Source organism: Myotis nattereri, assembly GCF_964212035.1.
Source record: "Myotis nattereri genome assembly, chromosome: 6".
In the NCBI taxonomy this organism is placed as follows: Eukaryota; Metazoa; Chordata; class Mammalia; order Chiroptera; family Vespertilionidae; genus Myotis; species Myotis nattereri.
In genome coordinates, this window is record NC_138081.1 from 36,040,060 (window position 1) to 36,065,460 (window position 25,401).

The 25,401-nt window shown below is 37.9% G+C and overlaps 1 protein-coding gene across 5 annotated transcripts in view; it reads left to right on the top strand.

Moving 5' to 3' along the window:
- KCNQ5 (potassium voltage-gated channel subfamily Q member 5) overlaps window positions 1-25,401 on the top strand; it is a gene marked incomplete at its 5' end in the record, with an annotated part of 518,709 nt that overhangs the window by 153,241 nt on the left and 340,067 nt on the right. The gene's annotated exons all lie outside the window — the stretch shown is intronic.

Consider the following 25,401-nt stretch of genomic DNA (forward strand, 5'->3'; position numbering starts at 1 on the left):
CAGTCACAGAGACCCCCTTATGCGCACATACACACACACACACACACACGCACACACACACACACACTCAGAAGAGCTTGAGGTGCAACCTGATGGTAAAGAGGGAGACTTGACTCGAGCAGTTCTGCTCAGAGCATCTTCCCCACATTTGCTACCCTGGCCCTAGACAATGTAATTCATTTTATGCTTTCCAATGAGCACGACTATTATAAGTTGTGTGTGCTTAAGGAGGTAAATGATTACCACCCTATTCTCCAGAAACACACATAAACTACAACAAAGCCAGTACCACTTGGCTCTTCAAATTCACTTCTGCAGTGTTTTTATGGTTGCTGCTTTGATGAATTAATTATATTAGGAGACAGGATGCAGGCCTTAGAGTCAGCAGTGCAGAGGTTCTACACATTTAGATTTTATCTCCTTTGCATAGAAGTCCCTCAACCCTCTGTGTCACATGATCTTCATTTTATTTTATTGTAACACTTAGCTGAGTTTCATTGTTTATTAATTTACTCATTGATTTATTTTCTGTCTGTCCAAAGTAGCAGATTCTTACCTACCTAGTTCAATGCATAACCTACAGAGCCTAGAGCTGTGCCTGTTGCCAATCAAATGTTGTTGTTTTTTATTGTTGACAGTATTACAGATTTCCCCCTCCCCTTTACCCACCTCCTCTCAGCCCCTGACCCACCCCAGGCTTTCACCACACTGTTGTCTGTGTCCATTGGTTATGAGTATATGCATATAAGTTCTTTGGTTAATCTCAAGTGTTTGTTCAATGAATGAACCAATCATGCAAAGTAGATATCCCAGGAACCATAAAGAGTGAGTATTAAGAGAAAGAAGCTATGATAGAAGCTAAATATAGTTGAAGACAGGTTCTTTAGCAGAAGTGTAGAAGCAAGGGCTTTATTTTTTTAATAAATCTTTATTGTTCAGATTATTACAGTTGTTCCTCTTTTTCCCCCCCTAGCTCCCCTCCACCCGGTTCCCAGCCCACCTCCTGCCCTTACGCCCACCCCCACCCGTCCTCGTTCATAGGTGTACAATTTTTGTCCAGTCTCTTCCCGCACCCCCACACCTTCTTCCCCCCGAGAATTGTCAGTCCACTCCCTTTCTATGCCCTGATTCTATTCTATTCACCAGTTTATTCTGTTCATCAGATTTTTTATTCACTTGATTTTTAGATTCACTTGTTGATAGATATGTATTTGTTTTCACTTTGTTGTTCATAATTTTTATCTTTACCTTTTGCTTCTTCTTCCTCTTCTTAAAGAATACACTTCAGCATTTCATATAATACTGGTTTGGCAGTAATGAACTCCTTTGGCTTTTTCTTATGTGTGAATCTCTTTATCTGGCCTTCAATTCTAAATGATAGCTTTGCTGGGTAGAGTAATCTATGCAGGCCAGAAGGGAGTGGCAAGAAATATTCAAAGTGATGAATAGAAGCAAGGACTTTATTGGAGACCTGGAGAAAATACTGGGTAATTTTAGAAAAGGGTTGCCAACGATCTGCAGAGACAAAGGAGGGAGGCATCCAGGGCCTGGGCACAAAGCAGCGATGGGTCAGGGATGAAAGGACAATTCCTAAAGTTATGTCATTTGGGCAGGTGTATCGAGAGGTGGGGGGTAAGGAGTATGGAAGCTGAACATTTCCAAAGCTTGCCTATAAAATGTGACAAGTAAATCAGACTCTCAGGAAAGGAAATTGCTGAATTCCCAAGTACCATTTCTAGGGCCTGTACAATAAATATATGCATTTTGCAATTCTATATATATATATATTCCATGGAGAATGGCATTATAATATAGCAGTGGTGGGCAGTGCAATAACATTGTTAGGGGGAAAAACAACTTAAACTTTGAAATAAAATAACTAAGTTAAAATATGCAAAACACATTCCAGCAAATATTCAGATAACATTACCTGGCTCTGGGATGTGTTCTTTCTACATCTGATCCCACATGGCTTTATATAGGAAACAAGAGAGGCTTATTTCACCAAAAATATCCTAGGTATGTATTTCCAGATGAAAAAGTTGTAGGAAGAAAGCACAGTATATCACTGTGCTGAAAGAAAAGTGGAGAACTGTAGCTATATCAACATTACCCAATGTCACCTAGTTACATTAAAAAGTTCCGAATAAATAGCTCTAGGGGAAAAAGACATTTTCCTTTTCTGAGTTAATATGTCTCTGTGCCGTTGTCTGGGCGTCTTTTCAATTTTCCTTTGTTGACTTGGCTGTTTATGGGTTGGAGGCTTCTTTTTTTCTTATCTGTGGGGAGGAATGCTTTTCTAACGAGCTTGATGACATTGCTGGGATGGCAAAGCTTGTGTGGATTTACCACAGAACACAAAAGCCTGTGTCGCCCATAATAATCTGAACAATGTCCTATTGTGCCCCAAGGCTCACCAAATGTGGAAATGAGATGAATTTGGCAACATGGGGAGCTGCCACCCCCACCTGTCCTGCCTCTGTATCTCTGCTGGTGACTTCACCCTCCCTCCAATCCTGGCTCTTTATGCAAGACCCTGAGCACTCATTCAGCAAAGTGCTCTGATGCAACTCCTTAGCTTGGGGCGAGCATGACCAAGATGTCAAGGGGAGGGAGTGTGTTACTGAGCATGGTTCTAAACCACCAGTGCTGTTCATGGCTCTGTGTTTCTCCTTTATGCACCCTTTTCTGAAAGTTCTGAATCTAATGGGCAAGACCCGATAGGGAGGAGAGAAGGGAGAGAGCAGAGGGAACTAGACAACTGGACAGAAGATGGAAGAAGGGTGCGGTCACTGAGAGATTTCCAGGAAGGGGAAAAGACTTCAACTGTGACATTGTTATAAATAATAGTTACTATGTTAGTTAAGATTATATTCACTGCAGGTAATAGAAAATTGCACGAACAGTGGCTTAACAAGTTCAGCATTTATTTTTTCACACAAAAATTCTAGAAGAAGTCAAGACTTTACAGTGTCATTAAGAACTGGGATTCTGTCTGCTCTACCCTCCTCAATTTGTCATCGATATTAAAGAAATCTTTTTTCATTCTAATACAATAGCCAATCTATGTAAGAAGCCAAAATAACCAGAAGGTTGTGTGGAGAACTTGGACTCAGGTCAGGAAAGCAACTTGAATATCCATCTTCAGTCCATCCAGGCCCATCAGCATACAGGCCGCTTAAGTCAGCATGCCAAGGCACATTCTTCTAACTCAGGGCTTCTCTGGACCTGCCGGCATTCACCGCTTCACCTCGGTGACTGTGGCGTTCCTCCCCTCCACTTAACCAGCTCCTGCTGATTGACACATTCTTCCTGTGCATTCACCAGTTAATCCACTGTATCAGCCTGGGGCCATTCTGTCTCTCACATGATTTTATGTCTCTTCTGGATCACTATGTGTGTGCTGCTTTTATAGCTTTCTCAAGACCAATCTGATTTTCCTTCCCTCTGCCCCCCCCCCCAAAAAAAATATGTTTTCGGTTGCCTCAATGCCTGTGCCTTAGACAGTTTACATTCCAGTTGTTGCTTTTCTTGAGTATCTGTGAGTCTCCAGCCTGACGTGTCACTTTGGTGTTTGGTGGATAAGTTCATTGGTAGTTGAATCAATGAGCGAATGAATGAGTAAATGAATGAATGAAATGTCAGAATGGAAGGAAAAACTAGAAAAAATACATAGGAATGTTGCAGACTATGTGTTGTGGGTAGAGTGAGTTTAAAATCAAATTCAAAATCAGATTCAAATCCTGGCTCTGCTACTTTCTTTGGAAAGCACCATGAGACGATCGATCATTTCACCTCTTTGAGACAGATTTTGGATTTTATGTATTAGATATGGTGACTCTTTCATCATTAGGTCTTTTCTGTGAGTATCTGTAAGATAGGGAGAGGAAAACTTACTTCACAGAATTGTGTGAGGATGACTTATCAAATGCCAATAGTCCCTAGTATAATGCCTGGCCCACAATAGTGACTTAATGGAAAGTTTTCTCCTGCCTTCTTCAAGGCTAAGGCATCCTTTTTCACCTGAATTGTTTATAGTTATAAATAGTTTGCAGTGTCATTTATTAAATTATGCAGCTGATAGCAATATTATTATAGATGACTTGGTAAAAAATCATGTATTGTTTGAACATATATTTTATAATAAAAGTTTTCAAATAATTTTAAATCACGGAATTTTATAGTTGACCTTATAGTTCAATACCATGGCTCTAATAATAGATTTTTCCCATAATATAAGCATCACATAAACCTATTTACTTTGTAAGCCTTGTCCTTTTTACATAACAGTTTTTTCAAAGGCTTCATAAGTTTTGAGATGGGGAATTACTTCATTTGAACGAATGTCTTATATTGTCTATACTGAGGGAAAACATGTCTGTGCTTAAAAGTATTGTACCTTCTTATTTGTTGGTCCCAGAATAGTCATACATTATAAAACATTAAAAGCTTCTGACCCAGGCTTCAAGTAATAATCACCTGAGGAGGTAAAATTCCAATGCCTGGCCCCACTCCAGATCAGAATCTCTGAGGCTGGAGCCAGAGGGAATCATCTGTTTTCAATCTCCCAGATGCCAACGTGCAACCGAAGTTGTCAGCCACTCATCTATCCCACCCTCTGTGTTTAACATAGGAGGGGGAATGAAGCCCAGAGCTTGAACAACTTGTCCAGTGCCCCTTAGCTGAACTGGAACTGAAACCCAGTTTTTCCACCTCCAAACCAATCTTCCAAGCTATTTAGGATGTGCAGTTTTCTTGATGCACACAAAAACTTTGCTATATGGGATATTGCTTAAGTAATTTAAATGTATGGATATAAAGAGAATATCAGGAAGGGTTAAAGTATCAGTTTTCAATTAATTAAAGTATGAATTAATTTCAGTAAGCAGATTTTATGTAGTAGATATGGTGACTCTTTCATCATTAGGTCCTTTTAGTGAGGTGAATATTACCATTTCCACATATAACATGAGGAAATTGATACACAAAGAGGTCAATAGACTTGTATTAGGTCACATAGCTAGTGAATGGCAAAGTAAGGAAATAAACTCAAATCATAGGACACAGTTCTGTCTTTCTTTATCCTCCCTAAAAAATAGAATCTTATATTTGATAGTGGGTGAGAATGGCACCTTCGATAGAGAATGGGGAAGGGCTTCTCCGAAGAGGTGACATTTGCAGTAAGATATGAAGGCTAAGAGGCAGCACAGACTGAGTTAGGGGAAGAACATGTGAGGCAGAGGACTCAGTTTATGTAAATGGCTGAAATAGCAACTTTTCATATGAGAGGAATAAAAAGGAGGCCAGAGTACGTAGTTTTGTGTGTGTGTGTGTGTATTGTGTACACATGCATGCACACACATACTGAATGATGACAAAGTGCAACATCAACTAGACAAGTATCCAGAAATTAGGATGGAGAATGAAGATGAAAAAATCCCTTCATGTCATATTTTGAGGTGTCCTAACTCTCTCTCTCATACCCCTATATCTTCCCCCATCTCAAACACATGTAACTTGGGAGAGATTTAAATACCGACTTCCAAAAGGTGCATCTTGATCTTAGTTCAGAATGTCATAGCAATTGACTTCTGCCTATGCTTGCTTGGTTCATGGGTGGTTTTTATAAATTCGGCTATCTGGAAACCATTAGCAAAGAAGGCTCCTATATTTTTATGGAAAGAAAACTAATATAATACACTGTCTAAATTGAGACTCCCTGAGCCCAGCCAGTGTGGCTCAGTGGTTGAGCATTGACCCATGAACCAAGAGGTCCCCAATTTGATTCCCAGTCAGGGCTCAATCTCCAGTTGGGGGCATGCAGGAGACAGCTGATTGATGTTTCTCTCTTATCAATGTTTCTATCTCTCTATCCCTATCCTTTCCTCTCTCTATATAAAATTAATAAAAACATATTGAAAAATATAAATTGAGACTCCCAGAAAATAAAATTATTTGGATGCCATGAATATAAAACCCTATTTTGACCTTCATTTCTAAGTTATGGTAGCAAGACAAACTGTTGAATACATTTTTAACTCTATGGAGAAATCTAGTGTTTTATATTCTAAACTAGAGGCCCTGGTGCATGAAATTTGTGCACAGATAGGGTCCCTAGGCCTGGCCAGTGATCAGAGCCAATCTTTGGGGTGACCGGCGGGGAGATTGGGCCCCTGCTCGCACCCGCCTTGGCCTGGCACCGCCCGCTCACCTGTTCCACCGTCACACTGCAGTCCTCTCTCATTGGGGCCCATCAGGACCAGAAGCACCTCCACTACGGTCCACTGCCAGCAGCACATGGTAACGCCCGCCATGTTCCCTGCTGCCCCCTGGTGGTCAGCGCACATCTAACTCCCGGTCGATCAAACTCCCACCTGTGGGGACAATTTGCCTATTACCCTTTTATTATATAGGGTATGTTTAAATATTTGGCTGTTTTTCTTCCATATTCTATGTCTCATCTGATAGCCTTTCTCTTTTACCACATCCATTTATTTCTCAAAACCACTGTTCATAAAACGTTTGCAAAATCTTGTTTTAAATGCAAGCTTCTTGCTGTTGTTTCTGCTTTGGTAAGGGAAGATCTTGCCATGTCCTTCCTTTGACTTTTGGAGCACAATAAGATATTGGAGATATCCTCTTGCACCAGTATTTTGGAATCAGTGTGCTTTTTTTAGGTGTCTTGCAAGTAAATCAGGTCTTGAATGAAACAGACCTTTAAGTAAATACAGCTCTTAAAATGACTATAAAATGGCTACCTCCTGGCCATCACAGAGTCATGAATCAGAGCATTTCAATGATGGGTCCTGTGTTTTTTATCTTAATTTAGAATTTTTTCAATTGACTTTGAGCTGCTATTACCACTCAACCTACCTCTCATGTTTTATATGCCTTAAAACTTGTTGCTACTTTATAACTAGGAGACCATAGCTACAGGGTTCCAATTACTCTGGCAAAGAAAACTTATTACATTGTCTGCAACTAAGCATGTAATTAATGTCTCTATTTCGAGGCCATTTCAGCAAATTCAAAACCCAAAAACTACCCATGCATATTTAGGGATGTGTAGGAACAATGGTGATGTCTTCGTTACAGTGAACAGCAATGCCAGAGGAATTTGGGAAGAATATGGAATACTTATTGTGTGCTGTAAATATTTTATTATAACTAAAGATGTTGTGAAATCAAACCTGTAAGAAGTCTAAGAAGTCTCTTTGGGGATAGAATTGACGCCCATTTTTCCCAGGGAGAGTTTTAAAAATGGATGAGATGTTTTCAGGTTGTTACAATATCTGGGCAGAAGTCAGAAATGCTGAATGTCGGTCTGCAATGCTGTTACACTTTCAAATCCTCCTGGACATTTATGTAGGTAAAAAGCCAGTTAACGTTGTCTGAACTTAAGCCTAATTCCATTTTGCAAATAAACACAAAGATGTTAATACTCGCTGAATTTTCTGGGAATGAAACCTACTGTGTAAATTGAGACAACTATAGTTTTATTTGGAATTTTACAAAGAGTTGATCTCCATTAGAAGAAAAAAAATGCCATTGATGGCAAGCCCAGCATACGGTATTTGAGCTGCCAATAAAACATGCCTGTATTATTATAAATGTGCAGCAGTAGCAATCTCTAGGATTCTGTGTTTAGGTGCCATTGTCCAACAATTTAATTATATATTTTAATCAAATGTATCATGCCCAAACATTTATTTATTGAAGTACATTTTTTATGATGAATTACTTTCCTTATGTTTCCTTTATATTTCAGGTCTTTGAAGAATTGAGTGTTTAGGCAAATTACTTTATTCATGAATTCCATTTCAGGATATTAAAGGGGCATTATAAAATAATTATATTTTTAAAGGAGAATTAGGCGATCTAAGGCTAAGGGCCATTCTTCTAAAATATATCACTCCTCCAAGAGGAAAGGGGATGCTGTTCATGTGCACATGTGCGTTTTAGTGCAAAAAAAGAAAAGGCAGGAAAGGGGCATGAAGAATTGGTCTTGATTTCAGCTCCTACTGTGTGTCAGGCCCTGGGCCCAGCCTTCTAATGCATGATCTCATTTGTGTGCAAAGCGCTGAGAAATGCCACGTGTGCTTTGACTCTCTGGCCCGGAGTACCACATTCAGAGCTGTCTGCCTTGACATTTGGCGAGCAGAGATTGAGGGGAAAAGAGTAGATGAATATTCTTGACATTGCTGGAATGTTAAACTTATTTTAAAGTTCTATTAAATACGTGACAGCCTCAGAGCCGGATTTAGGGTGGCTAATGAAATTTTCACAGAGAAGTATTATGAAATTTGAAAAAAGTCATAGTAGAGGCACACGCGTTCATATGCACATGCACGTCAGTGAACGTTAGGGAGCCGGGGCTCCCTATTTATAGCTTTCGGGACACATCCGTAAGTGATAAATGAGCTCTGAAATGCAATACATATGTTTATATCTACTTTTAGCTAGGGAGTTGTATCAAAAGTTGTATCTCCACTAAGCCAAATCTCAGGCATTTAGAAAGTACAAAAAATTTAAATTTCCCAAAATGAACCAAAAAGAAAACCAAAGACGAAGATATATTACCATCATGAATCTGAAACAAAATTATGTTTTTTAAAGTACGGTATGAAAAATAAACGTCACCAGAATTCAGTACTAATCCTTCTTTGTTGGTTGATTCCAAGTTTTAAAAAACTGAACAAAGGGGACCTTTCTGATACAGAGATAGTCTAAGTCATGTTTAAGCATTGGAGATAATTTTACTCTATAATATTTCAGAGAAGTCAATTTAAACATATTAAAATTTTGAATACGTGACAGATTGTTTTCTTTTTTAAATGCCCAGGAAAGGCTGTGGGGGTGTTTAATGAGGACAGTGATCCTTACATCTTGTTTTTTACTGACCAGAATATGCCTTAAAAAAAGAATACAGACAATGTAGGAGGGGCCAGCTTCAGGAAAAGGGTCCCTGTGCTGAAAAAGTGGCACACTGCAGTCACTGCCATAAACTTGAAGATAACTAGAATCAATCATTTTAAACCACTCTTTCTTGGGTTTCCTTTGTCACAAGTTATAGAAACACAAATAAAACTGTTTTAAGCAAAAATGAGAATGTGCTCGCTCACTTAATTGAAAGTCCTAGGGTATTACTTGTTTCCTGCATAGCTAGGACTCAAGCTTTGTTATTAGATTGATGTCTGTCTCTCTCTTTTTCCATTTCTTGGCTCCGCTGTGCCTCCTCTGAATTAGCTTCAGTTTAGAGTAGACTCTGTTGATAGGTTGGTTGGTAGAAGTGCCAGTCTTCTGTTATCCTTATCCAAGCAGAGTGAAAAGCTTCTTTTCCAAAATATGAATAAATAAATAAGTGTTTTTACTTTACCAATTTAGGTCACATGTCCATGAAGCAAATACTGTGGGCTGAGGGATGGATGGATGATGCTGATTGGCCAGACCAAAATCATGTGCCTTCATGGGAGAGGGGCTTTAGTTCCATCAGAACTGGAGCCAAATGCACTGAGATTGGAGGAGATGTGATTCTATATCCTCCAAATGCTGGTGATCCAACACAGAGGGAGCAGCCAGATATTAAGAAAATCTGTTTTACATATATTACAGCTACATAAATCCTAATTGTATCCATCTTCCCCTTGAGAAGTAAGAATGCATAGTTAGGAAATGACAGAATTTTAGAACTGAAAGAGACTTTGTAAATTATGTAGTTGGAAACCATCAATTTAAATAATTTTTGAGAATTTGCTCATCTTAAAATTGAGTCTTGCTAATTGCAAGAGCTGGTTATCTTACAGCAGTGAAAAATACTTGAGTAAAGTAATATAAAATATGAATCAGAATTTTATTTAAAGCATTCAGTGTGGAATGCAGGGGTCATAACAGAAGTTTACATAAAATTTAAAAAACAAATCCCATATTTCCCCCTTCCCATCTATGTTATCATTTCTAACGTTTTTTTATTATTATAGTAACTTGTTATTCGGTCAGAGATGTACATTGAAAAGTAATTTTGATTTTTTAAAAATCTTTATATTTTGGTTCCTCTGATCACTATTTTTCCTAATTATTTCAGATAAGCCCTCTCTGTTAACAGAAATTACTTATTTCAAAAACGTGTATGTGTTCACTTCAGAAAGCATACACCTTTAAAATAGGTTCAAAACAAAACCCAAATGGATAAATTCTCCCCATCCTGACAGTGATGTGAAACAGGCATCATTTCAAAGCAAGTCAGGACCACACTGAGCCAAAGGCACTCACTTGTGTGTGCAATTGCTTATCTTAAGTCATTAGAGCTGGTGATAAGGAGGCCAAGGTCAAGGACCTGGCCTCTGGGAGTGCCTACAACACCTGCGCCTGACTGGAGGTATGTGGATAGAGTAAGGAAGAGCATTCCCAGCCCTGTAAGCCCATCTGCAGAGCATGCTGTATTGTGCTGGTAGCCAGACTCTTCATTCCAGAGGCATTAACATCATAAATGAGAATTATAAAACAATGGGGACGGTATCAAACTGATTTTTGCTGAGCCATGAGAGTTTATTTAAGACTTCAACATAATTAGATGTCTTTGTCATATTAAAGACTGTAATATTACATTTTGCAGGAAATACTGATTTAAAATCTTCCAAAGGTCAAAAATTGGAATACAAATAGATACTGTAATGGGATTAAAGGGCAAGAAGAGCTAATGGTGAATCTGTTCATTGAATATAATGAGATTATTCTCAGGCAGATGAGTCCACAGCTTAAACAAAAAAATGAGCTATATAAAGCAGATGTGTAATATTGCAACTTCTATGAACTCACTGCCATTTTGTGTTTTGTTAATATACCTTCATCCTGATTTCTTTGGGGAAAATAAAGACATTCATCATAGAATCTCAGCAAAACTTCATGGAAGTACCTAAATTTGTATTTAATCCTAAATTTACCTGTGCCAATTAACTATTCTAGTTAGTCAGAACAGCATATCAAATAAAAACTCACAATGACTATGACATGTCAATTTTTAAATTAAAATTTTAAGCATAAATACTGTTTGTTATAGTTACATTGGCAAGAACCCCAATATGCTATCAGAGCTCAGCCAGTTAAAATAATGATATATTTAATAGGTTATTATAGTGATGTTATATAGTTCAATTGAGATTTTAATTGAGTGAATAGGATACATTTTATTAGATTTTTATAGAATAGGGACTTAGCTACAACAGACTTATGGTGTGAATAAATAAAAAATAAAAATCAAGTTCTGGCTAGTATTTTTAGCAGAAAAAAATCAACATATTAAGTTATTAGGATCCTATTTACAGTTTTAAAAACTTCATTATTTTTTATTAGAATTACCTTCTGCCTCCATTATTAGTTGCCATTATTCAATTATTGAGTGCCTAAAATAAGAATATCATCATGTGCTAGACATAAACCAGTCACTATGGGGAAACAAATAAATATAAAAATCATAGATCTAAATTTTTAAGGAATTTACAGCCTCGATGGGATGCAAGGCATAAAATACTTAAAAAAATCAATTAACAGTATAAAACATTCTGTGTTACCCAATGTGTGCTTTGGAGAGTTAATGCTCTAATAATTCAAAAACAGAGCAAGACTATTATGGAAACTGAACAAGGTCTTGAGAGATAAATAATTTATATAATTTCAATAATTTAGTGAAATCTATTGAAAGTTCACATGTATGTTCAGATACATCCTAACATTTTTTAGATGTAATCTGTCTACATTTTAAAAAAAAAAAAAAAAAACCTATCTTTTAATCTGGTATTTTAGTTTCAGGCATGAGGTTTCATTGACACATTATAATGCATAATGTGATTTATAAATATGAATATTCTCAGGTGGGGGCACAGAATGGGATTTGAGCAAGCCTTTGAGTTCATGATACACTGACATTATTTGTCCAAAAACTGCCTTTCTTTTTATATAATATTGATGTTTAAAATGGTATCTGTCCAATTTCTCTTCTATTTTCAATATATATTGTGTGGGATATGTCTTTTTAATGTACATATAGTTATTTACATAAATGGACAAACATGGCATATTAGTCAGATTTCTCCAGAGAAACAAAACTCATAGGATATTATATGTATGAGAGAAAGAGAGAGAGAGAGAGAGAGAGAGAGAGAGAGAGAGAGAGAGAGAGACAGAATTAGTTTCAAGGAACTGGTTCACACAGTTGTAGGGCCTGGGAAATGTAAAATCTGTAGGGCAGACCAGCAGGCTGGAAACAGATGGGAGCTGATGCTGCAGTCATGAGGCAGAATTTCTTCTTCGTAAGGGAAACCTCAGGTTTCCTCTTTTTGCCTTTCAACTGTTTCGATGAGGCCCACCCACATTATCAAGGTAATCTCCTTTACCTCAGGTCAACTGGTTAGAAAGGTGAAGCCACACCTACAAAATACCTTCACAGGGGGAAACAGTTCACTTTGATTATTAGCACCTTATCATTGAGCGCTTTAGATCACATAATCTAAATAACCAGACTAATAAATACTTACAGGAGAAAGCCTATCTTTATTTCCACCCCCACCACATACTCTCCAAGTTATGGTTTGCGTTTCAAGGAATAAAGCCACCCACTTTTTAATCAAGTCTTATTTAACTTCTTGTCCTTTATGCAGCAAAACTGTGACAGCAATTTTAAATTACTCAAGCATTTTATACAACAAAATAAACAATTATTTCCATACTTAATTTGCTGATGAAATTAACCGCTGACTTAGTTCTGGTCCCTCATGCAGGCAAAGCAGAGCTTGACTTCATATCATTGTTTTAACTAATATAAAAAATTCTATTTGTGTTACCAGTAGTCTCATTTCAGTAATAAAAATCAACATAAGGCATATTTCTAAATATTTTTGAATCAAAGCATTTGGTTTTGAAAGAGCTTTGGTGTCCATATGAATTAATCCTCTTGTAGGTCCAAGAACTCATGTCCTACAGCTATTTAAAAATTAGAGCAAAAGCCAAAAATCAGACAGGCTCCCTACTCCAACTGCGCCCAGTCAATTACACTGCATTCTGGTCTTATTAGAGCTCAGTCTCATAAAACTCATTTCTCCTTGTAAACTCTTTCTTTGTATAAATATGCCTCTCTGTGTTGAATGTAAGAAATTAGAACATGACCCCTTACTATAATGAATGATCCTATGTCCTTATGATTCTGCCACAGCACTGCCAATCCCTGGGCTGCACCAGCATTCAAGTTTCCAGAGATAGTAAGGGAATGTTTTAAGAAATTGCACCAGGATGTTTTTTCTGGTGTCTAACAGCAGTACCTGACCTTATTTTTGAGGTAACCTCAGAGTCCACTCTCAGGCCAGCAATGGTCAGTATTTTTCTTGGACATAATATTTGTTCCTATTATACTTTCATTAATCCTCATTTCAAGAGAAACTCAACTTTGGGAGTGGTGGGGGTGGAGATATGGAATGTCATTGTGTATTGGTTCATTCTCAGTATTTTAATTTTTGCAAATACAAACCCATGTAATGGGCTTAAGATAAAATCTGGGCCAGGAACAGATACTTAATGGGGGGAAAGTCACCTCACTGCCTACTTGCTGAATTCTAAAGCCATGTTCCCCAAAGTTTGCTATGGGAATTGCCAAGCACATACATTTATCCAAGGATCAAGGATCTTAATCCTCACAGGCTTTTCAAAGAGTTTATGCTTAATGGTTTCAATTTCCAAACGTAGAGCTTGCTACCTATACTAGGTCTGCCCAGTGGGTCCACACCTGAGTAGCACCATAGGCATTGGATCTGTTCTATAAATTAGTCTTATTTGTGATTTCCCTCAAAATTCTGGAGCTTTTGCTACATTGTGTTAATGCTTTAAATGTATTATACGCTTGCCAAAAAAGAAAACATATTGTTAATATGTTCACAGACTATAGTCACCGGGACGTGTTGATCCTACTTGTTGTCATCAGATACTTTTTACTTAATGGATTATTTGACTAGATGCTTCATTCCACAATCTTTCTCATTGTTTTTATTTTACCAAAGTGGGTTTTTTCAGAATCGCTTCAGAAATATTCTTCTTTATTCTTAGAGAAATATAAGCCCAATAATCTTCCCTTGATAACTTTAGTACCTATAAATAGATGCCTTTTGGAAGCTTAGATTCTTGAATATAAGCAAAAGCATTTATAAGTCACATTTATGCAAGCATACATTTCACTGTCCTGGATTTTTGAGATGCTTCATTGTATAGGTTACTTCTTCCTGATGCCCAAAATCTACTGAGAGGCAACTGGCAATAGAGACCTGAGGAAGGAGGCAGGATGGAAGTAGACCCCAGAAGTACCTGGACGTTGACTTCTCTTTCTTTTTTTGTTCTGCCACAGTTCTCATTTTTTTACTTTCATGATGCTTAACAAGTTCCATGTGCCTAGAAAGAAACTGAATCTTGCAAGAGTATTTTCTCTTTTATTTGGCATTGATTGGCATCCTTGCCAAATAGTGCTAATTCTTTAGCTATATTAATAACCACAAAAAGGGATTGAGGCATCATTCCCAACAATATTGATAGAGCTAGTAAACGTAATATGCATTTATTGGGTAAAATTAGAAAACTAAGAGAAATAAAAAAAAAACAGTTTTCTAATAATCCCACTATTTGAGTACCACTGTTCCTAATGTGTTGCTAATAGTTCCTCTGAACTTCTTAGAATGTACGCATTTTAACCAATTTGGGTTATAATATATATTCTACTTATATTCACTTAACTTTGTAACATATTCATCTATTTTCTTGAAAATTCTTCACAAAAATTATTTTAATGATTTGGTAATAATCCATCATGTGGAATTTTCCTATTGATTAACATTTGCTTATTTCCAATTCTTCACTATTATGAAGTGTACAATGGTGAACATCTTTGTACTAAAACCATTGTGTGTGTGTGTGTGTGTGTATCTCAGATTATTTTCCTGGGATAGATTTCTAGAAGTGGAATTACTGATTCACACATACAACCAAAGGGTTATAGCAATTTATAATTTATACTTTCACCACTCCTTTTACCAAAGTTTTAATTACCAAATCTGTTTTTACAGCAGGTGAGGGGTAGGTTTTCAAGTACTAACGTAAATGTGAATTTTGAAAAAGAATTTACATAAGAGCTCTTTGGTAATGTGAAACTTATCTGGTGTGCCCTTTCCAAGTGACATAATATTAAATGTGGAAATGTTAATATTCAAAGAAGCACTTAATTGCCAGGTACCACTGATTATCGTCAGTGAATTACATCATTATATTCACAGATCTAAGCACTCAGAATCTAAAAGAATTCAGTACAGACTAATGAAAAAGTAGCTCTCTTTTATCCTGCATGATGTTGTATTTTTATTTCCTCTTAATGGTTATATGACTTTTCTAAGAGTCTTAAAAAGAAGAACAAAGTATGTGTCTTTTTTTCTCCTTTTATGTTCATCCATATCTGTTCAGTTGTTTCTTGCATGATGCCCTTGCCCCTTGACTTCTTCGAATGGATTTGGAGGAAGACTTGGAAGCTCCAGTTCATTGGTTTATAGTGCAAAACTGGGACTGGCTTAAGGAAATAAAAGTGGGGACCCAGTAATAAACTTAGAGGCCAAATCAACAGTATGGAACTTATTTCTCATACAGTTGGTCATTCATTCATTCATTCATCAGTTAACAAACCAACAAATATTTATTTCCCAACATTATGGGATTTATGTCCCAGTATGACATTTAATTACTAGTTACAGTACATTGACTAAACATCTGGGAGTCAGAATTTCCAGAAAAAAATTATTTTTCATACAGTCCATCTCAAGGAGAACTCTTGAAGTTGCCTAAGCACTATTACTCTATGCTATTGCCTTACTTTATCTGTTGCTATTTTTTTCTCTCCAGTTTTGGTCCTTAGAACTTTTGCTGAACTTACTCTAACTCCTTACCTTATCTTTTTGAGGATTAATCATTTTCTTACTTTAAATTTTATTTGTTGATTTTTAATTTTCCATTGTATGGGAATAAAATCTGTAGATGGCTTTATGGCTTGAAAATCTCTTTTACATACATAATAAGCATTCAGTACTATAAGCAGCCTTTGGCTCTCTCATTATTTATTATAGGTATATCTCATTTGTCACGAAGATTTGTCATTGAGAAGTGTCTCAGTCTGTGTGGTAAAATGTTTTATTCCAATTATTTATTTATTTATTTGAGTGTTTCTTTTTAATTACAGCTTATATTCAATATTATTGTATATTGGTTTCAGGTGTACAGCACAGTGGTCAGACAGTCATACACTTCACAAAGTGCTCTCACCAATTTTCAAGTACCGACCTGCCACCGTACGTAGTTAGGACAATATAATTGACCATATTTTCCATGCTGTACTTTACTTCCCTGTGACTATTTCGTCACTACCAATTTGTACTTCTTAATCCCTTTACCTTTTTCTCCCCATCCCTCAACCCTTTCCCCCTCTGGCAACCATCAGTTTGATCTTTGTTTCTATGAGTCTGTTTTTATTTTGGCCATTTATTTTATTTTTTTAGATTCAACATGTAACTGATATCATATGGTATTTGCCTTTCTCTGACTGACTTATTTCATTTAGCATAATACTCTCTAGGTCCATCAATGATGTCACAAATGGTAAGATTTCATTCTTTTTTATGGCTGAGTAATATTCTATTGTGCATATGTACCACCAATTCTTTATTTATTCGTCTATTGATGGGCACTTAGATTGCTTCCATATCTAGGCTATTTGTAAATAATGCTGCAGTGAATATAGGATTGCACATATTCTTCAAATTGGTGTTTTGGCTTTCTTTGGATATATATCCAGACAGTTTTATTTTCAAATTTTTTTGAGGACCCTCGATAGTGTTTTCCTTAGTGGCTGCATCATCTGCCTTCCCACCAACAGTGCACAAGGAAAAGTTCCCTTTTCTCCACATCCTTGCCATATGTGTTTATTTTTGATGTCAGGATATCCTATAGGTGGATTATTTAAATCAGTCAAGAGGTTTTGATTTAAGAATATCTGGGTTCAAGTACCAGCTACCTCTTGCTTATACATATAATATTCATATCATAGGACTTGGTTCATAGCAAAAACTCAACAAAGTATTATTTTTACTTCATCATGTTTACTTAGTATTTACTATGTGTACAGCAATAGAATAGATGTTTCAAAGGTATGAGTGATTTATGCAGTAGTCATCTTTCTCTCAAGGGGAGGTAAAATTTATTAAATTATAAATTAAATTATTACTAAAATAAGCACCTTTTGTACTTTGAAATTTTTCCTCTACTTGTTACCTGCTAACTGGATTAATTTTGAGTTGAGGTACTGGTTCTAAAAGTTTGGAGTGTACCACAGCCTCCTGAAGGAACTTGTCAAATAGATGTCCAGGATGCACCCCAAATCTACTGAATAGTGGGGCTCAGTTAATCGGGAAACTCAATAGAGCTTATACACCACTAAGGTAAAGCATAATTGTTTAACACTCCTGTAGTAAAGGATATGTTCAACATACCTGTTCTTTGGGCCCCACCCAAACCAACCTCCTAGAAGTAGCAGCTGAGATAAGACCTGAAGCATAAAGAGTTGCTCTTTCCAGGAGGCTGAGACAGGAAGTGGGAAGGTATTCCAGACAGAGGATGCTGCAAGTGCAAAGGCCTACAGAACAAGACAATGTGATCTTTGGTAGTAACTGGAAGAAGTTCAGAATGGCTGTTGTGTAGAAAAGGAAGTAGGAATGGAAATAAGGAGTGAGTAGTGTTAATAACTATTTACTACTTACTAGATTTTTATTCTGAGAGTAATACGTTGCCAAAGAAGAGTAAGCAGGAGCTAGATGTGATCAATTGCTTGTTTTACAAAACCCTTCCTCTGGAAGCAATATGAAGAGTTGACTGGGGACAGAAATTGGAATAGAGAATCAATGGTGGCCTTATCCGGGCCAGTGGAAAAGGAAATGGAGAGAAGTGGGCTCATTTGAGAGATTCTTAGGAAGATTTAAGAAAGAAGTTATCGGGTATGATTTTGAATTTTCTACTTCAAATGACTGAACGCACAGTTAAGACAGGAAACAGGAAGAGCATCTACCAGGGGAGTGGGAAAAGTGGAGAGTGCAACATAGAGAAGCCACAGTTGAGTAGATTCTTTTTGTTTGGTCTGGAATATTCAGTTAAGACACCTACCTCAACCAAATAAAAATAAAAAAGCATCTCTATTAAGTCTCTTTTTTAGCGCCTGAGGTGTAACCATCACCAAAGCCATGTTACCTTTTGATTAGCTGTAACTCTACCTCTACTTCTTGTGCCAGTCATTCTAATGATGCACTATCTCTATTCAAAATAAATCAGTTTAAAGCTGGAAAAACAAAAGGCCATTTCTATTTCTTATTTTTATGTCTTGTGCCTTGGGACTGAGAAGGAGCCTTTCCCAAGTCAGGTGGTGAATGAAAATGACTGTAAAAGTGACACCACATTTTTTGAGTCACATCCGTGTTGACTAGACAAAACTTTACGCACAGAAGAACACATGTAAAAATAATAATCCGTGTGGGCTGGATGCTGACCGTGTTGGACAGAAACTTTCACATAGAGCACTTCCTTGTTATTTATTCTTAATACTGTCAAGACAAAGGAGAATTTAGCGACAAGTAATCTGCCCAGATAACAGAGGTATGCTGCTTTCTAATGCTGCCTCTTCCACTTTTTTCTGAATTCACAGATGTGCCCTTGATGTGGTCCGGGTATTTTTGTGAACTGCTGGAAAATTTCACTCACACACTAATGGTTCCAATGAACACAAAATACCTCTTCCAGAGAGCAGTTGCCAATAAGCAGTATTTTTAGAGGCACATGTCACAGTTTCTGTTTGCCTCTGTTGTGACTGTTAATGGGCCCTGAATGATTAAGAAACAGCCTCTGATAAAAGGCATTACTCCACTGCTTCATTATATACTATGGGCAGTAAATGTTTACTGCACTTTAGGCTCAAGCTAACATGTCATTAAACGTGTTCCAGTTAAATAAGTTCTCAAAGCATAACTGTTACTCCCGTGAACACGTTTGCCATTTCCCTATGTCTGAAATAGCGAATCATTCCTTTTGGGTTCCTACAGCTAAATGCTCCTTTAACAATGATGCCGTGTGGTTTGTATGTGCTTCCTCGGGGAAGTATTTTAGTTAGCTTTCTGAATTCTTTGGTAAAGCCTGCCACTCACTCTAGGAGACTACCCCTGTTGGCAGTAATATTCTTTGACCTGTTGAATAAAGGAATCCTTTTCAAAGAAGAAATAGGAGGTTAAAAGCACACAGTGCATGGATCCAAACACTAGGGTTGATATGACATTTCATTGCACAGAGTGGATGTACCATGATATTCTTGTGTGCTGGGAGTAGCTTTCCTCTGGGGATTGGAGAATCAGGATTTCTGTGATCTCACCAGAGTAGAAATCTATTTTCCTTTCCCATCCTAGGAGTAGTGAACGTAACAAACGTTCCCACCCTCCAGATCTGCAGGGAACCTTCCTATTTCTTCCGCTGTGCTTGAAAATGAAAAAGGAAATGCTTGCTATTGAAAACAGTCCCGGCTACTGTAATGTGAGTGCTAAAAATTATGACTATAGGCAATTAGAGGGGAAAAGTCATTCAGGTGCCATTTTGGCTTTCTGTGAGCATGGCTATAAAAATAAAGTGCCTCTTTGGGCACACTCAGTCATTACTGTGGGGTTAAGAATGAAGACAGAGGAAAAAATATCTGAAACATAAACATGTGTTTTTCATTCTGACATATAGAGTTAAGATTATTTTCTATAGATAACAACCATAAAGAGTTAGTATCTTTTCATCTATTTTCTAAAACAACATGGTAACATTTTTATGCTGGCCAACCTGCAGGTGCTAAGAATACCTCGTGTCTAGGTCTTCTTGGTGCAGAGTATTCCCTTTTCTGAACTGATGAGGTTCATTTCTGTGTGTTTACACAGAAGCAGGAACATGTCTGCTTGCCTACAGCTCAGGCATAGCATCATCGCACAGGGCATTGCTCAAGCACAGACCTCGCCAGGTGGCTTGAAAATGCAGGGGGACCTGGGAGTTGCCAGGTTTGGAGTTTGTGTGCAAAATAAGAGACCACCATTGTCATTGAACTTCCATGATAATTCCCTGTGCAAAGCTTGAAGCAAAGGAAAATTCCATTGACAGTTCTGTAAAACATACTTTTGGTAGAAAGGAAGAATCATGGAGGGAGACTTTTCTTTTCTCCTCCTCCCAGAAGAATCTTTTACTTATGCATGCTTCCTGAAATCGAAGAAGTCTAATAAATTCCAAATTCTCAAGAATGGCATGAAGTCTCATTTATATATCATCAGCTAGCCAGGTTCTATGCATCCTCTCTTAGGAAAAGATCATAATTTATTTGTCCTGTGTTTGTGGATAAATATACTATAAATAATATATGCAAGCATCTCTTGCCCACTAAAAAAGAACATTCTATCCCACCCACAGGTTGCTTAAGACAGGTTCCTTTCGGAATTAATCTGCTGTGCTCCCACAGCTCCGTGGTGGTAACAGCATGTTTCACGGGCGGCATGTATTAGAGTTATTCCAGGGCGATTCTTTCAGCCCCGCTGATGTTAAGCCTGTGGGTGCTAAGTCCCCAGGCCCACTCCTCCTTGGAACCCACTGCTAGGACTTGGAGGCCCACTCCTCCTATGGAGCACTTTGCCCATAATGGGTACTAACATCTCATTGATTGAGTGAAGTCACATAGAACAGGGAGCCCGCAGAGAATAGCTCGTAGACTGTGCTGAAACACACTGGGCGTCGGAATCCATTTAAGGGCAACACCCCTGTGTTCTCTGTCGTGGACTGGCTGCTAAAATTGTGTGGACAGAGTAACTTGGAGCTTTCATGTTAACAACTGGTGTGAAAGAGCTAAAGAGCCACTTTGTATAAAGAATATCGCTGCTGGACAGGAATGGAGGTGGGGAGGCTCATTAGCGTTGCATAGAACGGAGCTAAGCTGAGTGGACTGGCTTCAACAGTGAGATCTGCTGAGAAGGCACAGTGAGCAGCACATTAAGTGTGCCCAAGCTTCATTTCTTACTTTAAGAGGACGTTGCAAAGGTTTTAGGAACAAGTGAGAGAAATTTATAAAAATAAGCTGCAAGCCAGTTTACCCCAGTACCTACTGTCATGAGAATTACTGAGTCAAAGGAGGGGCATTTTTTAAAAAATTTAAATGGACTACAGTGCACATTTCCCAATGGGATTTATAATCTAGGGCAGGAGTGGGCAAACTTTTTGACTCGAGGGCCACAATGGGTTCTTAAACTGGACTGGAGGGCCGGAACAAAAGCATGGATGGAGTGTTTGTGTGAACTAATATAAATTCAAAGTAAACATCATTACATAAAAGGGTACGGTCTTTTTTTTCAATAGTTTTATTCATTTCAAACGGACCGGACCCGGCCCGCGGGCTGTAGTTTGCCCACGGCTGATCTAGGGAGAATTTATTTATAAGATAGTGTTACAATATAGTGTTCATTGTTTTGGATGTATTCTAAATGTGATTGCTTTCTGGGTGAAATTAAGCATTGTTTCATTTTTGGATTTTTATTTCTTGCCTAGAGATGCTACTTATTCACCAGTGAGAAACTGTGGTGTTTCATCTACTTGATTTTTGCAGTTCATTGTATTTGGTTTTTAATAGCTACCTATGACTAAAGTGAACAGTCTGAGAAATATATTTAAACCAAACAAAACTTTTTAAATAGCCTTCTTTTTAGGAGCTTGTTTCCAGGATTCTCCCAGCATGAAGGTATCACCCTGAGAATATGTGAGCCAACTGGGGAAAGTTATTTTTGAAGCCTACTTCACTTATTGCCGGGTAGCAGTGATATGAGTTTACAAGATTATTCAGTGGTTCATTAGCATAAGACACGGTCAGAGAGAAATAACCCTATCTAAATAAGCCCCTTTCTCTACTTCCCACAATTAACAGACATTACCTTATCTCACACCCACCTCATGTACCACCATTTAAAGTAAAGACTTTCATTTAAATTACCTTATTGTACCCCTTGGACCAGGCATTTAGCAGTCACTAGGGCTTGCTGACTGTATTGAGCCCTGATTCATGGCACCATCACCCAGAGCCTAAGGGGCCAGGCAGGAAGAGAGCAGGAAGAGAGCAGGCCGGGTGGCTGCCAGAACAAGAGCACAAAGCAGCACACCCCAAGGCCATTGAGACACAACACTTCAGGGGGAGGAGCAGAATGGAAGGTGTGTACAAAAGAAGAAAGTACAGCAAAAGGACAGAAAAGAGTCTGGTGTCCAGTGGAGAATTGCAGAGCCATCACGCCCCCTAGAAAGAGTGTACCTGTAGGGAACGTGGGCCCTCTGTGGATAGGGTGAATTAGCTGTGTTTCATTGTACCCTATGGCTGCAGAGTAATGCAACAGTTCACTTCTCAGCCTCCATGCAGGCTGCCTGGCTTCACATCCTTACTCTGCTACTTACTAATTGTGCCTCCTTAGTGAGATGACTCGAGCTGCCCTTGCTCCTGTTCCTTCACCTGTAAAATAGAGGTTATAAGAAGATTACCAACCTCCTAGGTTACTTACCTAATATAAAACAGTCTGGCTTGCTCCTATAAAGAGCAACAGCTGGCACTGGGAGTTAAGTATTTTAGCATTATATTGTCTGTTGCACCTCCAAGGTTCATGCTAATTGAACTCTAGTTTCTGTATGGCTTTCTTCCACCAACAGTATTTGCAAGAGTCTTTGTTTCCTTATCAAATTCTTTGCAGGAAGTTAATTTTAAATTTTAAATCCAGAGGTTTACCCATGTGGAACACCTAAGCATGGAAATATATAGTCCCAGAGTTTCCTTTTTTCATCTTGTTAATTGAAAAAGGTCCTGAGGATACTACCAATCCAGGGCCCAGTGACAATACAGAGTAACTCTTCCTTGTCTGTTTTTGTATGCATTTCTTTTCAATCAAAATAGAACCCTTGTTTAGAGTTTTAAGAAAGAAAAAATTTGGTATTATTTTGCATGAATTTTTACATAGAATTTTGTCAGCTGAATTCAGAAGACAAAAACCAAATATCAAGCAGAAGAGCGCATGGAAAGGGTTGAAGGAGTGGACCTTGGTGAGGAAGTTTGGGATTCAGTTTTTGGTAATTCATTTTAAATTATGTGTGTGTGGAGTTCCAGTGCTTGGTGTTTAGAAGACAAAGAAAAAGAATCAGACATGTATTTTACTCACAAGGTTCTTACAGAGTCAGGTAGGTAGCATATGACACGGGCCTGGGAACTTTACATCCCAGAATCTAACACATGCCTAGCAGATAGGAATTATGAATTGCTCACTTTTTAACCCACAGAACACAGCAAAATGACAAAATACAGCAAACGATTAAACACAAATTTTTATAAATGCCCTAAGAGTGATGTAAAATTCTATAGAGAGATGAGGGAAAAACATGGATGGGCACATATTCCAGTCAAGTCTTCAATGGTGTGCAGGATATGTGGCTTTATGGGCAGAGAGGATATGAGCAAAGACAGTGAGGTTAGAAGATTTAGGAAACAGGAGTAATTGTTTGCCTGGAGGGTTGTGGTGAGAAATGAGGTTGAAAAATGGATCTGCTCCAGACCTTGAAAGTTAGGACCAGAAACTTGGACTTGATTCAACAAGCAGTGAGGACCCATAGAAGACATTACAGCAGCGGTTCTCAACCTGTGGGTAGCGACCCCTTTCGGGGTCGAGCAACCCTTTCACAGGGGTCGCCTAAGACCATCAGAAAACATATATATAATTACATATTGTTTTTGTGATTAATCACTATGCTTTAATTATGTTCAATTTGTAACAATGAAAATACATCCTGCATATCAGATATTTACAATACAATTCATAACAGTAGCACAATTATAGTTATGAGGTAGCAACGAAAATAAATTTATGGTTGCGGGTCACCACAACATGAGGAACTGTATTAAAGGGTCGCGGCATTAGGGAGGTTGAGAATCACTGCATTAGAGCATAGTCAGAGTTGAGCTTCTGGAGGATGAATCATTAAAATGCATTGGTAATTTCCAGTGATGATACAACGGGAAGGAGAGCTGATCCGTCTGGCAATGAGCATAGAAAGGATGAGACCAGTGCAAGAGGCACTTAGAAGCTAAAATTGATCTGACTCATTCTGAGCCTGACGATGGTATCATTAGCGGAACCAGGCAGCCCGAAAGGAAGAGCTGGCTTGACATGGGAGATGATGAATTTTACCAGGGTCACATTTAGGGTCAAAGTGCTGGCAGGACATTCAACACCAGAACCCATGAGAGAGGTTTTCAGTGGAGAGATCATTCACGTGCAGAAGATAATCAAAGTCTTGGAATTAATGACCAAGTGAGAAAGGCCTAAGGACAGAACCGTAAGGGATACCCTCATGTACAGAGCAAGGACACACAAAACAGGAACAGCACAAAAAATGAAATGAATACCTTGGAGTGAGTGTCGAGGAAGTCACAGAGGGAGAAAGTGCCAGAAATAAAAGGGCAGACAAGAATTTTATTGTTACAAATAAATATGTAACCTGAGAAGAGATGCTGAATTTGGTGACTAAGAGGAAGTCGGTTATCTTCTGTGAGAGCAAAAGAGTAGTGAGTATTTTATCTCTCGATTACCGTTGTCCTTCCACTACCACTGTCTTAGTAATAACAGAGAAATAAAAGAGGCATCTCTTCACAAGAGAGTTTCTCACAGTGGAAAAGGAAACCAGAGTAAGGAGTGCATTCAGAAATGGTTAGGTAGAACATTCTCCTAAAATCAGCCTCGTATATGAAAGACAGAAGTCAGTACAAATATTTCCTTGATCTAAGAAATGCAGAAATATACTATATGGTATTACCCAGGGATGGCTAAAATGCATTTATTTCCAATGCTGAATAGGAATTGCTTCAGAGTAAAATATTGGGGAAGACATAATGAAGATTTGCCTGCTTGCCAACCAAGAAAAGATATATAGATGACTCCATCTTAAAAATGAGATCACATTTAAATGATACAATTAATGTGATGATGATTATTATTATTATCAGCATAATAGAATTGGTGAAAACATCCCACTTGCTGTAATATATCTAACTGAGAAATGGTGGGAATAAGGTGCAATTTATCTTAGTTTAATAAGATTCAATTATATGAGAAAAATGATCATAGTATGTTCATTTTAAATGTCTAAAACAAAAGAATTCAGATACTTATCTGAGTGTACATGACTCAAAATTAGATTCTAAAAATGTGAAACAAAGGTTTGCTACAGCGCAAATACAAAGGCAGCTAAAAATTCACT